This window comes from Pipra filicauda, unplaced genomic scaffold, assembly GCF_003945595.2.
Source record: "Pipra filicauda isolate LSUMZ 115617 unplaced genomic scaffold, ASM394559v2 scaffold286_size1242794_pilon, whole genome shotgun sequence".
NCBI classification, from domain to species: Eukaryota; Metazoa; Chordata; class Aves; order Passeriformes; family Pipridae; genus Pipra; species Pipra filicauda.
This window is the reverse complement of record NW_024104405.1, coordinates 629,040-643,719: the sequence shown is the minus strand read 5'-3', so window position 1 is coordinate 643,719 and position 14,680 is coordinate 629,040. Positions and strand designations below refer to the sequence as shown.

Genomic DNA, 14,680 nt, shown 5'->3' with positions numbered 1-14,680 from the left:
ATTATTCCCCAATACGAATGATTTTATTCTGATAATTCTCTGTCAGAGAAAGAAACTTCTTTTTCTTCTGTTTTTCCTCTCCCTGCTTTTCCTCGTTCTTCCTTCCCTGCTTTCCTTTACCAATCCCTGTGCTCCTTTTCCCTGTCCCTCCCATGGTCTGAGCACATTACTCCCTTTAAAGCTAATGGCTTTTACCTGCTAATGGGAGAGCTGTTCTCTCCTGTCCTTTGCTCTTTGGCAGCCCCTGAACTTTGCCATTTCCTGGGATGTTTGATAAGCCTGGAAACTCCTTTAGCAAGCACTGGAGCAGTGCAGGACTCGCCTGCACCGTGTGTTTGAGTGGATGGTCAGAGGTCCTCTTTGGATCCTCACACCTACACACTGTCCCAGCTCAGCCCTGACTGCCTTGCAGAACTTTTACTAAACATCCAGCTACAAAGTGAATTTTATGAGCCATATTAAGGGTATGAAGCAGCTTTTACAAGGGAGGAATAAGCCAGGGAAAACCCTGCAGTTAAGATTTCCCAGTAGGAATGCACACTGCATCCTGTTTTCAGTGGATGTAAGAGATAGCTCTCGCCACCCAGGCCTCTTTTAGCCCCCTGATTATTGGGGCAGGATGTGTAAAACACTCAGCCTGTACTCAGCATCCCAAGTTCCTGACTTTGTGACTGTCCCCTCTGCCCTCACTTATTTTGTGTTCCTCAGGGCTCTCCAGCATCTTGTAAGTGGCACATCAGGCTGGCAGGTGCAGAATAAATGCACTCTAAGTGGTCCTGGTGATGTGGTACCTTTGGCTCGGATGTTCAAGCGGCTCCTTGTTGTGCCAAGGAGGGGGAAAGCCTGGGGGGAGACCCCCAAAGCTTGGGCTGTGGGGCAGAGAGTGCCTGGGATTGCCCCTGTGAGGGCAGGACATTCCAGGGTCTGTCTGGGGAACAACTGTAGGCAGCAGACGAGTTTTAATGTGTCATTTTACAGCAAGGACAGTAAAGAGAGTGAAGTCCAGTGGATGAGCAGCAGCCTGGCATTTGAAGATGCAGGCTCTGGTTGAGCAAATGGCTGGGTGGTGTTGGCTTTATCCTTCCCTGATGTCTTTTGGCTTGTTTAACAACATCTTCAGGACACGAGGGATCTCCTCCTGTGTCTCTGGCACCCTCAGCACGGGGATCTTGTCTGAGAAGTTCCAGGCTATTGTGTGTCCAACAGGCCTCTGCACTAAGGTGACCATATAATTCTAATGAGAACTCCAGCTCAGAGGCTGGATGCTCAGCCTGTATTTTAACATTTCTTTCTCCTCTTCAACTCACAGTTTCCTTGGATAATTTTAGCAGCAAATTGGTAGCCAGCATATTTATTTGAGGGAAGGAAAACCTACCTGATCCTTCCACTTCCCTTATTCCTACGTTTCATGAGAGCTGAACAAGGTTTGCATTTTTTAATCCCTTCTCCCAGCAGGAGCCCTGCTGGGGCAGGTGCACTGGTACAGGGTGATTGAACCTCGGTTGTGTTTGCTCCAAAACATGAAATCAGCAGGTGCTGGATGATCCCTAAGCACTGCTTGTGTGCTCTGTGGTAATAAAGTCTCCAAAAAAAACAAAAAAAAAGGAGGAGAGAGAAGGTAAAAAGCAGCTCTGTTTCCTTATTGCCTTTGAATTCAGAAGGCAGCAAAAGGGTTTGGTTTGCTGGAGAAAAGCAAGGTCAGCTTTAGCAATGTCTCTGAACACAGAAATATGTTTCTGTGTTGGTATTTTTTTATCTCGTGTGTGATATATTTTTATGGAGTTTTGACTTACTTTATTTACATATATTATAACCTCCCTACTGAGTAAACAAGAGATGCCCAGCTAAGCAAACAAGCCCCAGGGTGATGGGAGAGAGAGAGAAAGGAGAAGAATAGCGAGAGGGAGAGGAAAAGAGAGGTGGCAATAGGAAAAGGGTAAACAGACAAGCACTAATTAAGGCCTTCATCACAAGCAGGGAGATGTGCGAGGCTGACAGTCAGTCAAGCAGATAAGGGGAGATGAGTTAAAATCTAGCCCCAGGTTTTGAAGGCCCCGGGGCCCTGGCAGACAAGAGCACAGTGAAGCACAGGAAGCCACTGAAAGGTCATTTGCATGAAATGATGTTCAGGATCTTTGCTTTTGTTGTTGCCCTGATGGCTTTAACCCGTTCCTGGCCCGGGAAAGGAGCAGAAATAAGACACTGCACATGGCTCAAAGGCTTCTTTTCGTGGCTTTTTGGGGAGCACTTCTCCAGGGAGCGTGTGCTTGGCAGAGGGAGAGGGGGCTCCATTCCCACTGGAGGTAAGGGGAGCTGGAATTCCTTGGCACAGGATGTGCTCACCTTCCAGCAGAGCATAAAAGGGAGAAATCACCAGAATGGGAGACTCTGGGCATGAAATGAGCCACAAGCTTGCCAGGCTGAGGGAGGATGGAGTCACCTGCACTGGTCAAAGGCGTTCAGGTGTTCTTGAGATTGAGTTCTGTTCCTCTTTCCAAGAGCTCTGGACACAAATCTTAGGAGTTCCCATTATGGAGCGATGTCAGAACCTGTCGCCACTTGCCCTTGCTGTGGTGTCACAAACATGTCATGGCTGTCAGGAGCACTGTGCAGGTGGCTCCTGTCTGCCCCTTCAGCTGGAATTGAAAATACAGCCAAAATTTTTGGCTTAGGAAAGAATGGGCAAATTGTAGTTGCAATCTCTTCTCCCTGAGCTGCTTCAGGAAACGAGATCTCACTCAGATCTCCAAGGGAATTCTGACACTATAATTATTATTATATGTTCTCAGTGTGCTTAGGCATTTAGGCAGGTTGTAATTCTTAGTGACACGGCAGGAGAAATGAACACAGAAGCACTCCCCATTTTGGAATAGTCAGCCCAGCACACTTTTCCAGCCCCCTCCACTTGTGTTTAGGCATTTGGTAAGTCACAGTCATTGCTCTTCTGCTTTTCCTTCTGAAACAAAACCTGGTTATGGCAAAGCTGAGTAGATTAAATTGGGGTCTGGGCTACTGGACTTGAAGGTTCTGCTCCAAACCACGGCCACTTCATTACTGCCTGACCTTCTCCAGCTCGTGTCAACTCACTCTGAGTGATGTATCTCTCTGCTACAGAAGGGCAATAAGCTGCCAAGACGGGGATGATTGGAATTGTTCTCTCTGGGATCCCTGGAGTGCCCCAAGATCCTTGGGTGGAAGTGCAGGTAAAGCAGTGGTTAACAGCAGAGCAGGGGGTGGTAAGGCTGGATGTTTAAATGCCAGGCTTAAGGCCAAACCTTGTTGGGAAGCCAGTGAGCTCTTGAGAGCTGTCAGCCTGTTCAGGTGCCCGACATCCCGAGGAAAATCTCACTGAAGTTTCCCAGTGGGGTGGGCTCCATTCAGATCAGTGCCAGGCACAAACCCCTTTCAGGTTCATATCAGAGCTGGAAGATTGCAATGTGAAGCCCATCTTAGACCAAGACTGAACAGAACTGGGGTGAGATGGTTGGCAAGCTCTTGGGTTTTCCCACTGGAGTCAGTGCTGTCCAAACCAACACATTCCCAGTTCAGGTGGCTCAAGCCCGTCAGGAGCAGATAATCTTGTTTAGTGCTGTGGCCACAGCTTCCCTGGGATGATGGTGTAACTAATTCATTTCTCTGCTCCTAGGACACAAATCATCATAATAGAGATATTTTGTTTTATTTGAAAGATGCAAAAAAATGTTTCCAAACTTTCCTTCTGCTTCCCTTTGCTTTTTTCCCCCTTTCCCTTTTCTTACAGCTCATCCTACATTCCAACACAGTCTTACATCCCATTTAGAGGGATATTTTTAAAAGTTCCTGTATGGAATCAAGGGAGTTGATGGCATGTAGGGTTACAGGTAATTGTTCTGTGTTAGGAATACAGTGTCATGATTGAGAATGGGCTTTTCTAAAGCAGGAGCTGTGAGCACATGTAGGAGTAGCAGAATATAGATAGCCTTTGGCTAACTGCTCATTGCTCCTGCTCTCAGTAGCGTTTTAAAAGGCCACTGTCATCAAGTGATTTTTCATCTAATTCACTGTGTGTAATAGCTTCTTTAAGAGCCTGGAAATGATTTTATTTGCCCTTTTACTCTGGACAAACAGCAGTTTCTTTTTCTTGGCCTAACATTCCATCAGGAAGACAAACCCAAGCCCTGTTCAGGGTGTTTTTGCTTCAAATTCCACATAATGCCAGTGCTAGCATCAGCCTGAGAGGAAGAGGGTTCTAAAAGTGTGATTAATCTGTTCAGTGTATGACCTTGAAAGCTGAGCAAGTGGAAAGGAAATATTGATTATTAAAGGTGAGGTCTATGGTTTGGAAAGAAACTTTATGTTGGTGTAGTAAGAGAGATCAGTGGATTCATATGTTGAAGGAAGTCATTTGTATGAAAGAAGAGTCCTTGTGCTCATTTAAGGGGGGAAATATGTGTCATTCCATCCTGTGTTTTATGGGACCTGGCTGCTGTTGAGAGACAAACCTGTAAAAGTCCCACAGGGAAATATTCCAAACTGATCCTGTGCCTTGGGGCAAAACACAACCTGGAATTGCAGATTTCCCCTCATACCAACAGCAGAGATGGCTGGGGATGAGGATGTGGCATGGACTCTGTAAAGCAAAGGGGAAGAAACATCATCCTGCTTCTTTTCAGCCACTGGATTTGGTTGTCCAGAGTGAGTGTCTCCAAGAGGAGACTTCACCCTCCCGTGCAGGGTGGTCTCGTTCTCCAGGGAAGAGCAGCCTGGGCATCCAGCACAGCTCAGAGTGAACAGGGGGAACTCCCCATTCCATCAGGTTTTAAGTAACCTTGGGAGCACAGCTGAGCAAAAGACTTGCCAATGGCAGCAGTGGAAGTTGGAAAAACACCGAGGTGGTTTTTTTTGTCCTCTCTTTGCACTTCATCTTTAGCACCAAACTAAACCCCTGTGACTGTGGGTCAGGGAGGAGAGGCAGCCAGAGATGCTGTTATGGACCGTGACTGTGTTAAAAACCACCGAGGTATTTCCAGCTCTCCATTTTTAAATTCTCATTTTAAGACAAGGCCAGGCTCTGCCGTGCCGGCGTGGTGTGATCCGTGCCCAGCAGTGTGGCACAGGGTCGGAGAGGTTCACTCCCCGCAGGGAGCAGCTTGTGATTTCCCAAAGCCCAAGCAGGCGATTTTTCTCTCTTTCTTTCTCTCTCTCTCTCTCTTTTTTTTTCTCCCCCTTTCCGCCTGGGAAGGATGCAGCATCACAGACCTTGTCACCCGGAGCTTAGAGGACAGCAACCATATGCCTTCCGACCTGCCCTTGCTTTTCTAGGAAAGCTTCAGCCTGCTGGGCATTTCCCATCAGAATCGTTAAGGGAGAAGGGCTGGGATGTGGCCCGGGCTGGCGTTCCTCTGGTGCTGAGCAGGGCTGGAGGAAGGGGGAGGGCGACAGGGGAGCGTGGCAGGGGGAGGAGGGTGAGGAGACTGGGCTGCCAAAGAGGAGGAGGAGGGACGGGAGGGAGGCAAGATTGGCATCTTCATGTGCACGGGGCTGGCCAGCTCCAGGACAGCTTGATGAGCCCGCAGGCTCCCATCTCCCACAGTTGTTCTGATTGCAGTGATGGGCTTGTCTGGTGGCTTGGACACCAGCTTTCATTATCATGCTCTGCAACATTTGCAGTGGCGGGGAAGGAAGGGAATGGAGGAGGTAAAGAAGCCCTGGAGTCACACACACACACACACAAAGCAGAGACAGGAAAGGGAGAGAAACAGCCTTGGCTCCAGGCTATTGATTTTGTTCCGTGACACTTGCTCATTTCCCACTTAGTGCTGCTCGGTGGTACCTTCCCACTCCAGCTCCAGCAGCTCCTGGAAGGAATAGTGACCCGGAGTGGCAGGGGCTCAGCAGCTGTGGAGTTGATCCAGTGATTTGAAGCCATTTTGGAAACAATCCCGCGTGCTTGCAGCAGCACACAAACACTCCAACATGTCTCCATGCTCTCCATGGAGACATTTCCACGTGCTTTTCTCCCTGACGTGCCCAAGCATCCTCCCCATGTGTGCCCTGGGCTCCTTACATCTTCCAAACACTCCTTTGCTCCCCCAGCCTCTCCATCAGTCTTGTCTTGCTATCAAGGTAGAGGGATCTGGAGGCAGAGCTGTCCAAACTATCATCCTAGAGAAGTGATTTTTTTTTGGAGGCCTGGCCCCAGTGTTGCACTGTCACTGCCAAGGCAACAGCTCTACCCTCACCTGCACTACAAGCCAAAACACTGGGACAACATTTCACAGGCAGCATCAGCCTGTTGTTTTTCCTTTGGTTGCAACTTTATTCCTTGTGAGCTGGGCATTGTGGCAACAGCAGTTCTGATCTTTGCCCATGTTTATTTTTTTAATGGAACCAACTGCCTGACCCCGTGGGAAGGGAAGGAACAGGAGGGGCTGAGGGGACCAGGGCTGTCACTGAATAGCACCAGCCTTGGTGCTCAAAGCGTTTGAACCTCTGCTGTGACTGCCAATATTTTATATAGACCAGCACCGAGAAGTTTAGGGGCACAGAGAAGATGTGCTGACTTGATGGTCCTTTGCTGTCAGCATCACTGTCCTTTATTTAGCTGCTTCTGCCAGAGCTTCTCCTCTCCTCTGCTTGGAAGTTTAGTTCAGCTGTGAGAGAAGAAAAGGGCTCTTGGGGTAATGCAGTTCCTTGGTTTCTGTCTCCCTTTCTGGCCTGAGCACACACAGATGCACAAACACACACGTACGTGGGCAATTTTCCCCAGCTTTGTATCAGGGGATGTTGGAATGCCATGACTGGCAGGAGCTACTAACTGGATTAGCTGGTAAATCCATCTGCAGCTCCCAGTGGGAGGGATGGACAGGTTCAAGATGAATAACAGCTTGTCTGAAGCAGCAAAATGGATTATTTTATGAAAAAAAGAAAGGGGGGAAATACCCTTTTTCTCCTTCCAGACTTTTGCCTGAGACAGGGAAGTAATTTCAGGAAAGAGGAGATGGCTTTTGGAGAGAGGGTGATTCTTACTGTGTTGCTAAATACAGTTGTCCATCCTTTTTCAATGTATTTAACTGCATCTTCTTCCTAGTAAACTGTTCCTTTATTTCCTAAAACTTCAGAATGAATTTGAGACTGTAAGGGGTGATGCAGTTAATTTTTTTTGTCTCTTCTTGACCTCCTTTTGTTGTGCAGGATGTAAACCCCTTCCAGAATCATGCCTTGGTGCTGCCCCCAGTGCTTGGGGTTCCACAGGGCACTGTCCCTGCTCTCAGGCTGGTGTTTGACATGGACTGATGGAGGGAAAACAGTGGCTTGTTTAACAAGAGCTGTGCTGAGATCAGCCTCAGCTGGGGCTCAGCAATAACCTCACTGCAGATCTACCTGTGCAAAGGGAGCAAACCAGCAGGATCTGAGATGACTACTGATAGACTTCAGCAAAGCTGCATTTGCTGATGGATTGCCCAGATAAGTGGCTGAGGAAATAAAATTACCTTTTCCTCTGCCTGCCCTCATCCTGTTGCATAATGTTTCCCACACAAAGCCAAATACGCTGGAATGAGAAGGGAAGAGCCTTTCCCTTTTCTCTCTGGTCGTTTTATCCATCCACAGTGGTTCCAGTTGTGTTGCAGGATTGCAAAATGCTTCTGGCATTTTTTGGCATTCTTTGTTATCATAGAAAGGCTTGGGTTGGAAGGGACCCCAAAGATCATCCAGTTCCACCCCCCTGCCACGGGCAGGGACACCTTCCACTGGACCAGGTTGCTCCAAGTCCTGTCCAACCTGGCCTTGGACACTTCCAATATTAAGGGCAATATTCCTGCAGTGCCTACAGAGGTGTAAGAGGAGCTGAGAAGAAGAGGGAGAGGTCCTGAGGGACCTCTCATGACATGTGTGTGCTCACATGCAACACCTGGCATAGAAGGGTCTGTGCTCTTTAAAGTTTCTTGGGACCAAGGGTAAGAGCTGTAGTTAATAACAATGGTAATAATAACAGCAGCAACAATAAAAATCCTTTGGGTGCCATTAAGCAGTGACCTAAAAACCAGAACGGCCGATGAGAAGTCTTTGGTCTGATCTCTCCCCCTCCTCCCCCTTCTCCTCCACCCACGTCTCTATGCTTATTTCTCTCTTTCTTATTTTTCTTTTCTTACTGATATGTTTTTTTTCTGCTCTGGACATATCCTTGAATCCTGGCCATTCCCCCAGCTTATGGGATTCCCATTATACACACTTGATATTTAACAGCTTTGGCGTCTTCCATAGCTGGGAGTGAAAAGAGAAAAAACAGCTCAGGAACATAATGGAGCAAAATCTGCATACTGAGCCCTGGTTCCATGTCCCTTTACACTGTTTACTGAGATCTTAAAAGCTACGAGCTGTGGCATCTACTCAGACTTCATCAGCCCACGCTGCCCTGATGCTGGCCTGGGAGACACCGCCAGCTCCCGCTCCCTCCACAGCCACCTCCTCGCACCGGGAGCGGTCTGTGCTGCCTTCCCTCTGCTCCCCCAGTGCTGGGGAGCAGGGAGGAGCCAGGGACCGCTTCTGCTTTTGTGGGAGCAGAACATATTCCCTTTGCTTTAATCAGAAGTCCTGCTGGTGCCCCAGAGCTGCGTTTCCCCCCACGTGAATGTTGGCTGCGTTCGCTCCTGTCGTGCGAGATGTTGGTGTCCTCTCTGCAGTGCAGATGGGGTGAGGAGGGGATGGGGGTTTCAAAATGGTTGTCATTGTCTTCATATAAAAAGATGTTGTGCCAGAAATGAGTGGAAATACCTTACCTGAAGTCCTGCCTCCTTACATGCCAGCCTGTCTTTGCTGCCTTAAGGAGTCCCTTGAAATTCCCTTTTTTTGGTGAGCCTTTCTTGGTGAAAAAGGGTTGGGGTCAGGTGGATCTAAACATCATGAGCAAAGCAGTAATGATGTCCAGCCTTCTCTCCCACTAGATTTATGCTTCTCTTTATTTTTAGTTTGTTTTCTTTTTTTTTAATATTTTTCTCTCTCTTTGCTTCTTCTATTCCATTTTCCTTCCTTTTCCCAGTGAATTGTGAGTTTTATGGACAGGCAAGGAGCAGCCCAGCATTCACAGTGGCCTGTCCATTATGTTAGAACTGGAAAAATGTCTTAGGAATATTTAGACAGTCCGTTTGATCTCCCTCCTTTGCCTGATAAAATTCAGGAGTCAGTCTGAGAATTTTAGTGTTGCTTTTTGTCAACCAGTGGGGACAATCTGACACTTCCAGAGCTTTAGATTTTTTTTTTTAGATGTTTATTTTACAATAAGGTAGATTGCTTGTTTACCAAGGCTATGAAGAAAACACAGGGGAGTCAGCTCTGAATTAGACACCTTGGTTTCAGACATCTGAGTGAGACCTGACTCACCCCGTGCTTTAATTCCCTGCAGCTTTGAAACTCTTACCACAACTTCTCCTGATGAAGCGCCTTCTTTTCTATCTTCCAGCATCTTTCTTTCCTCTTCCCATCTCTTCCACCTCACATAAGTCAGGCATTTCATTTTCAGTGCAAAAGCCAGAAGGTTTTTTTAAAATTTTAAAAGTAACAGTGGCACATTTAAAGCTCATGGAGGCAGATGTGCTTATGACCCAGTGGCTGGTTGCTGAATTGGAACCACTGCTGCCAGTTATCAGGAAGATTTCAATTTTTGTAGTATGGGAGATTTTATATGGCTTGTGGCAGCATCCACAGTTTTATTAAACAGATCAAAAGGGCATCAGCATCAGGATGTGAGACAGCTGGTAATTGGTGGGTGTTAACAACAAAATTCCCTTCGAGTCATCCGTGGTGGAGCATGGGGGAGGTGTTCTTGGCTCTTTATGGGCCCCTTTGAGGGCCTTGCTGTACATCCACTTGGCTTTTTTCATTACCTCTGACCCAGCAGCACAGAAGGAAATTATCCTCTCTTAATACAACTTCCTCCTCTGACAAACTCCACAGAAATGTCTCAAAGGTGAAAATTTTGACCTGTTTTCCCAAAGGACTTTTTCCCTTTGCATTAAGGGTGAAGCTCTGGCTGAAGCCCCGTTCCCCTGGGGAGGGACTTCTCTGTGGTGCTGCTGTCTTGGGCTCCTGCTGAGCTGCAGAGTTGGCATTTGGGGTTTGTCCCGTGCCTTGCCCAAGAGTTGTGACCCCAGGAGAGGCTTGCTTGCCCTATTTTGGGGCTATATTTGAAAAGCCATTGTGGACCAGAGCCATCCAGGCTGGAAGATCAGGATATCCACAGTTGACTCCCTCCTCTCCCAGGACAGCCCTGAGCATCCTCAGGCAGCTTCCTGCCCTGCACTGATCAAATCTCCTCTTTAAGGACCCCGTGAAGAACCAAATACAGACTGAAGTCCTTCCACACCAACTGCTGTCAAACCATTGTCCTCTGGGACTGGAGAATCCCTGTGTACTCAGGTGGAATTCCTGATTTCCATGTGGGAAGTGGGGTGACGATGTGGTTTGCTGGGTTAACCCCCTTTCCTCAGCTGCACCTTTCAGCATGGGAGATGGTCAGATATTTCCAACTCTGCACAAGCAGGTCAGCATATTCTTCCAGGGCCATTATCCTGCTGCTCCCACAGCCTTCCTTAGGAACACAGCAGGGAGCTGCATCAAGGAAATGCATTAAGACGAATCAACAAGAGAGAAGGGTACCTCTGGGCCAACTCCCTGCTTCTCAATTATTTATACTTCATAATTTCCAGCAAATCACTGGCTGTTTATTGGTGCTCATCTATAATTGAAGAGTTTCCTAGATCACTGGCCAGCTTTGCTTAAGTTGTAGCTGGCCCTGCTTTTTGAAAGCTGTTACGAAAAGCCCGCAGGGAAAGGCAGGGTCTCAGGAGTGGCTGGTCATCCATTGAGGATACACCCTTTTAATTTTTGGCTTTTGTGGGCACCTGGGACTGGGAGGTTTCCAGCATGTGGTTTACCATCTCCATCTGACCGCACCACAGCGCGCTGCAGTACCAGGATGACCCCGACCGGGAGGTGGTTCGAGGATTCTGCCTTCCCAAGGCCTTGCTCACACCCTGTGCTGCTTGCTCTGCCAAAAAAACAAAACAGTGGAAGGTTTTGATGCTCCTGAAATTCTTGGAGGGGCCGTGAAAAAGGAGCTACTGTTCTGAAGGGAGATGAAAAGCCAAAGCCTTGAAAATTTTCAAGAGCTCAAAACCTAAAGGGGAAAATAATCAAGTGCATTCTTGTGCAGGGGACAGAGTTGGCTTTGCATGCTTGGGATGGCTCCTTCATCAGGCCTGGCTGGTCTTTCTCCAGTGACATGTCAGCTTAATTTTTCTCTTTTAACTTCAAAATCAACTAATTTCGGGCGAGGCAGTCGAACACTTTTGTTTGAAAGCACCGAAATGTGCTATTTGGAAAATTTTTTTTACGGTGTCGTTTTCAGATTAAAAAAATTCCCTGGAACCGGCTCTTTCAGCGTGAAGAACTTCACACCGGAGCAACTAGGAAATTCTACTGAAAAAATGTTTTGTTGAAATGTTCCCAACCAGCTCTATCCATCACTTCCTTTCACTACTTACCCAATAAAAATAGCTCCCACATACCGCTGCAGTCAGGAGTGCCATGTTACAGAAGAAGAAATAACTAAGCCAACAAAATGACTCACATTCCAAAGATAATATATAAGGTAGGGCCTGGCCAACTGGTTAGATTCAAATTAGAACCAGCCTCAGCCTTCCTGCCCGAAACAAACTGATCACAAAATATGATCTGTTGTTATTTTTTGATGTTTGCCCGTTTTATTTTCGCACACTTCTACTCATGATCCCACTTCTGCCTCACTGGGAGTGGACACGCTTTTAATGCTGCCTTTTCTCCTCATTTTTAGCCTAACTAAAAGCAGGAAGCAATAGGACTGTGGCAAGGGGATTTGTTCTTGGAAAGAGATTTTTTTTTTTTGAGCTCTGTTTCAGCTTGGAGTTTGGTTAAAGCAGATCTAGACCCTTGCACAACTGACATTTTACACTGCCGGGTTTCTCTTTTTGGAGGGATCTGTGTTGAAGCAGCAGAGTCATGGACCTCACAGAAACCAGCCAATATAACTGTGCTCCGGACCACTGTGCTCCCACACGCCCTGAGAGCCTAAAATATCCTTCTTAATTTGAAACGTATAAATCAGAGGCATAAAACTTTTAATTTTATCGTTGTTGTGAGGTACTGAACTAATACCCCGAAGTTTTTAGCTCGTTAATTCTGTCGATCTTCACAAAGGCTCCCGTTCCAGCAGAGTGAGCCCCTCATGTGAAGCACAACTTTTCAGCCAGGTTGGTAGTGCTTGCTGGAGCAGCTCATGGTTTAGGGTGAATGCATTTTAAAGCAACCTATAAATCTTTATGATCTTTGTTTTTCTTTCTCCTGCGTGCATACTTGGCAGGCGTTTCCAGTTTGCATCACCGAAAATTTGATTCACCTATGTACAATGGGCGAGGGTTGCCCACATCTGAGAAGCCAACATCAAGCCCTTTGCACCTTTTAAATCTTCAAAATAGGACTGGAGGCAGGACATTATGGTTTGCCAAACCCTTGCAGTGCCTCCCCCTGAAGCTGAACTGAGTTTCAGCCAGGCAGAATGAAGGGGGTGAGGGTGGAGAATGAATTACTGTGACCTTGCAGTGTGCTGTGAAAGAAAAAAAGTAATTTGGGGGCTGCAGAACTGATCATTGCTTTCTTTTCTCCGTGGCTTTGGCACTTTAGATGGCTGCTTGGACTATTGCATTGCGTTTTGGGCAGCCTCTTATCAAAATCTGGAAGCTTAGGAGAAAGTAAATTAATGTTAAAGGTCTACAGAGACCAACTTCTGGGGAAGGGTTTTGAGTCCAGCAGGTTTGGTTCAGATGAGCAGCACACAGCAGTAAGAGGCTGCAAGGATAGCTGGGAATGGTCAATAGATGTGGAAAGGGGAGATTTTTCTGGATATGAATTTGTCTGCTGGAGGAGTCTGTGTGTACCAGTGGGAGTTTTCAAAGGGAGACTGGACAAAACCCCGGGTGATGTGGTGGGCACGGCCACAGGATCACACTGTGTGGGAGTTTGTCTCTAGGCTGGTTCTGTGGAGTCTCCCAAGAGTGTAAAGAGCTGGGTAGCTGAAGGTTTGGGTGTGTGGTGAAGGTCTCAGCAGTACTTCAGGGGCAGTCAGTGTTGGGGGGGGGGCAGTGCTGCCCTAGAAGGTGGCAGAGTCCCTGCCCCACAAGGGAACAGACCAGGCCAACACCATCCAGCTGCCTGCTCTCCATCCGAGTTCCCTCTGCATGTCTGTCTCTCTGGGCTCTCCCACTCTCTCAGAAAAGAAAGGGAAGTGCTGTTTTACACAGCCAGGGATGGAGCTCAGGCTTTTCCTGAGCACAGGCAGCTCCCAGCCGGGGGCCTCTGCCACGACTGCAGCCCCGTCACACAGGGCAGGCACCTGCCCAAGGTGTGTGTGCACCTGAGGAGCCCCAGGCTCTGCCACCACCCTTCTGAAGGAGGAATGGGAAGAACAAACAGCCCTGGAAGCCACAGAATCATGGAATCATAGAACAGTTTAGGTTGGAAGAGACTTTAAAGCCCATCTCGTTCCACCTCCTGTCCTGGGCAGGGACACCTCCCACTAGCCCAGGTTGCTCCAAGCCCCATCCAACCTGACCTTGGACACTCCCAGGGATCCAGGGGCAGCCACAGCTTCTCTGGGCAACCTGTGCCAGGGCCTCCCCACCCTCACAGTAAAGAATTTTTTCCTAACATCAAACCTAAACTTCCTCTCTCTCTGTTTGAAGCCATTCCCTCTTGTTCTGAGGATTGCTGTACTTGGGAGAGCTGGAGTTTGGAATTGCCCAAAGTCCCGAGGTGCTGCCGTGTGTGTGAGAGGGACGAGAGGGTGGGAGGATGCTGCAGATGAGGAAGGGACAGCCTTTAACTGGGACTGGACAGTTTGCCTTGGATCTGAATGAACAAATCCAAGCAGGGCGAGGGCACGAGGCACTTCACAGGAGAGCTGTCAAAAAGCCTTTTGTGCCAGATACCTTCAACTCCTTCCAGGCTTTGAACCAAGCCTGGAACTGCCAGTGTTTATGGTGCTCAGTGGTGTTTAGTGCCTGGCTGTTATTGAATGTCTTTGCTGTGTGTTAACGTGGTGGTTTCTGGGGACACTCGGAGGAGTTAAGGAAAACAAGCTGGAAGTTGGAAGTTAAAGAGGACGATGGGAGTGCTGCAAGGTTTGTTAGAGTCCTTCTTCCCAGCTCTGTAGTTGCATCAGTGCCTATCCAAGGCCTGTGGAATTCCCACATGGAGCAGGAGATGCTCTACCTATCCCTGAAGTGTCTGGTAGCAAAGTTTCCTTTGCTCAGGTGCTGGGGAACTTCTTAACACTGTTGTCCAACATCCCTGGCAAATGTACTGATTATTGGAATGATCTGCACCAGGAAATAAATATATAAAAGCCATAAGAACAGAAAATGCACCCTCCCAAGATAGCTTTTATGTAGCTAGAAAAGTGAGGTGGTTTCCTGTTCTAAATATTTAACATGATGTTTATGATACGTCCTCTGGGGAAAGAGATGCTTGAAAGCTAATGTTTATGAAGTAAGTCTGGAGGGGTGGAAAGGGGAGGGAGGGCACACTAACTAGGAAAAAAAAAGAGGAGGGAAAAAAAAAAAAAGAACCTCAGGAGATGTCCTGATTTATGGCTTTACTTGCTGGAGAA

The 14,680-nt window shown here is 47.7% G+C and overlaps 1 long non-coding RNA gene across 6 annotated transcripts in view; it reads left to right on the top strand.

Annotated features, from left to right (window-relative positions):
- The window catches only part of LOC113982908, a 192,003-nt gene that overhangs the window by 133,171 nt on the left and 44,152 nt on the right, over window positions 1–14,680 (top strand). The gene's annotated exons all lie outside the window — the stretch shown is intronic.